The sequence below is a fragment of the Acanthaster planci genome, linkage group LG08 (assembly GCF_054643075.1).
Source record: "Acanthaster planci isolate LZ-2023a linkage group LG08, COTS_SCS, whole genome shotgun sequence".
Classification (NCBI taxonomy): domain Eukaryota; kingdom Metazoa; phylum Echinodermata; class Asteroidea; order Valvatida; family Acanthasteridae; genus Acanthaster; species Acanthaster planci.
Genome location: NC_141784.1, coordinates 5,997,955 through 6,002,082, shown reverse-complemented (window position 1 = coordinate 6,002,082; position 4,128 = coordinate 5,997,955).

Sequence of the window (4,128 nt, the reverse complement as noted above, 5' to 3'; positions counted from 1 at the left end):
CAGTCACTTTAGTCAAAATTTATTTTTATAGCCAGGCAGCGTGTTAAGGCATGTGAACTTCTTTTTTATCAAAAGTAAAAAAAATGACTCGTCCAATGCAGATGTCTTTTTTCCTTGATATTTGATAGATAAAAGACGTCTTAATGCTGACGTCTTTTACTGCTCAATATGCTGACGTCTTTTATTAGTCGCAATGTTGACGTCTTTTATTAGTCTCAATGTTGAAGTTTTTACTGCTCAATATGTTGACGTCTTTTTCTAGTCAGACGTCGTTTATTTGTCAGGATGCTGACGTCTTTTGGCTTTGCATATACGACTCAAAAAATACATAAATAAGACGCCATAACGACGTCTCGTGCCCACTGGGTTATTTTTGGAATTACCTGTATACACTATAACAATGACGTCAATGATTCAAAGCTGACAAGTTTCTTTCGCACCGGTAAACATCGATAACCTTTTTTAGGTAAAGCGGACACAATGGGGGCATTGTTTGGTTCTGTAAAATCGGGGGCGTTTTCACAGTCATATGAACGCATAGACCGCTAGACCGCATTCAAAACTACCTGTACATGAACCTTTCGTGATCAGCGCAGGGACCAACTAAAAGCAAATCTATGAAGAAATTCACCTCTTGGGATAGGGAATTCACGCACAAGTAAAGAATTCTCGCCGTAGAATGTTATATGAAGCTGAGTTTATTTAATTTAACCTATGTAGATTCAATAAAATACAGTTACAACATTTGAAACAACGATGTGGCCAGTACCGAACAGCAAAAGATAAAATTATTTTGAGAGCACAAAATTATACCGATTCATTATTGAACAAAGAAAATTGAACCTTCCCAGATATACTGAAAAGTACTGAAAGGGAGGCTTGGAGCGCAGGGAAGTTAGTCTGGTGCCGTCTTTATCGACAGTTTCCTATACAACAGAATTGGGGAATGAGATCAAAAATGGTCTTTTACATGTCAATGCTATGGTCAGATGAGACGAAAATGGGTCTTCAAACTACAGGGAACGGCTTTTGAAGAACAACGACTCGAGAGTTAAGCATGGAGATGGGAATATAATTCTTTGGGATGCTTTTCAGCCAGGGGGCCAGGCATTTTTGTCAAAGTGGGTTTCATCAAGAGAATGTAGCCAAATTTCAAGATCCTGGAGGTCAAACAATCTGTGAAAAAAAATGGTCTCGGGCAGCAGAGAATATTTCAAGAAGACAACAATCCAAACCACACTGCCAAGTTCGTGAGGAAATAGTTCCTGGAGATAAAAAAGCAAATGATTCGGAGTGGCCAAACCAAAGTCCAGACCTTAACCCAGTTGAGAATCTGTGGAAGGCGCTCCAGACCCGAGTGATGGCAAGGACCCCTTCCAATCTCAGGAACTTTGAGACCTAGACAAAAGAGGAGTTGACCGAAATTCCTGTGCTGGGCAAAAACCTTGTTGATCTAAGTACAACAACCTTTAAAGGATGTGATTACAACCAAAGCAAGGTTTCGCTATGTCGCCCTAAAATAAAAGTATGGATAATTTTGGAAATGATACTGTTATCAATCTGTCAAACGAAACACCAAAAATACTGGCCAACCAACCCACCAGGTGACGTAACTCGTTATATTATGGCAACTTATTAAACAAGCTGCCAATAACTGCCAGCAGTGCCACTGCACACTCACTCCGAGAGTCTTTGAGGACGGTGGCAAAATCTTTGAGCTGTTGACATATCAAACTCTTCAAAGCCACCTTGGAGTACCAGCGGTTCTAGCTACAGCAACGACCGAGTTCACAATCGTACTGATGGCTAAACTCAAAATTGTAAATACTACTATGCCAATACCGCCGAATTTTTCAAATGAACAGATGAATCAAAAAGCTGGTGGTAAAAGTAAAATATACCATTGGTTTTTTCGATAATTTTATAAGATTGGTTGATTGCATTTGAAATATTTACTGCAGCTTTCATTTCACTAACTTGCTTAACGTTCTGAGTTACCAGCTTCGAGAAAAGCCGAGAAAAAAACCAGAGTGTCTTCAACCATCGAAGTGAAGATCTTGTAATTTGTATTGCGGAAAATCCGTGGACTACAGGGCGTTCTAAGGGAGAAAACGGTGCACACGCGGGGTCATTCTGCAAATCAATATGGTGCTCTTTCACTTAAAAAGAGGTTTGTCCTCAGCCGAGGGTAATTAGTAAATTTACCTTGGAGCAAATGTGTCTCTACGACAATGTAACTCTGTGGATTCGTGACTTAAAATTAATAGCTTAGTCGACTCCTTCAGGTCGATTCCTTAAGGTGTTCATGTATGTACAAGAGTCAATCACAATTTGTGTGTGCAATCATGCATGACCATGCTGTCATGTCAGTTTACAAGTCTAAAACTCATTTTCAGTTGACTAATAATTATTTCCTGCAAAAGCTCCGGTGTTAAAAATAATACAAATGGTGTTGAATTTTATTATTTACTGGTGTTTATTTGGGCAAGGCTTTTGCTTTTAAACAACACCAGGAAAAGAATGAAAAGAATTTTACACCGGTAGTGGTGTTAACTTTTAACACCAAAGGGCGGAATGCACTTATTCCTAATTGTTTTTGGGCAAGGCTTTTGGTGTTAAATAACACCTGTTTTTGGTGTTCGACTTTCACAACAAATACGGGCGTAAAGAAATTCCCACATGCTATTTATTTTTGGTGTTAGGTAACGCTGTTATTTGGCTTTACAAGTTTGCTTTACACTTGTACTTGTGTTAATATTAATACCCCGAATGGTGTCATCTTTTCTGTAGTGGTCATCGGAGATTTCCTTTATTTTCATAAATTTATATATATATATTTTGGCTTTCGTGTTCCCACAATACCTGGCAATTGACGAAATTGTAAAATTTCAAATAAAACTATTGACAACAGGACATTAAACTTGACCATATTTTTAATGTTATGCGTTATTACAAATATAAACAAGTTTTAGTACCAAATCATAACTCAGAATAATATCACTATAGTTATAAGATTCATTGCTGCAAAGAATGCAATGAAACTCTCTAAGGGAACACAGAACATTACAAACTTTAAACTAGAACACAGTAAATCGCTCATGCACATACTGTCCTAACACCACTTAAGCAACAACTTTTATGTTTTACACGTACTCCAACAGATTAGTGATACAAGTAACATCGTCAGTAATATCGTAGCTCAATGAAAAAGAAAATGTCTGCAAGATAAATGCTGGGTAGAATCATAAACTTTAAATTAAACACAATGTTACACCATCAACAAGATCACTTTGTGTGCTGACAACAAACGGAGTAGGATTTTCATCTTTTACTGCAAAAGCATGGCTGCAATTACTAAAGTGCTTATTTGTCATTATTACTATATTTGTTTAAAATACTGAATGTGATTTAGTACTTCTTGGCAACTTTATAAAATTGGCATTCTAAGTATCACGAGTTACTTAAAAGTAATGCTTGACACTACACTTGAAGCTTATAAATTGCACTATAATCGGTAAGAGGAAACGCCTGTTTAAAACGTCAGTTTGCACCCTCAAGTGCAAACAACTTTGTGAAAGGTCACAGCACGGTCACTGAGGTAAAACTCGGATTTCAAAATTCGAGGAGCGGCGACTACCGTGTGGTCGGAACTATAGGCCTATACCTCTCATTACGTTTATACCAGCATTTGGGGGTGCGGAGCGCGCGCTCGTTTTAGCGCGATTGCAAACTGTTTCCAGTTTCGGTCTAGCTTCGCATGAGTCAGTCGATGGACACATCCCACGCTCTACAAGCCACAGGATAAACGCAAATTTCCAGCAGTTACTAGCTAGCTACACTTGTTGAGGAAAAGTCTGTTTGCGAGCCACAGACTATAATAATAGGCAAGCGAGGTAGGCCAAGAAAAACTGTCCACCCGGTCGCCAAACGGGCTAGACGATCAGTGGGCCAACAGTCAAAAACATCGCCGGATATTCCGCCGCCTGAGTTGAGGGAGAGGGCAAACAAACGTACAATTGCTACCAGCGGGGAATTGGTGGAACGAGTAACAGTGCATTGGGCCCACCCTCGACTACAGCGCCATCGAGACAGTCAGCCGATATCGGAGGAGGTACCAGGACAGAGATC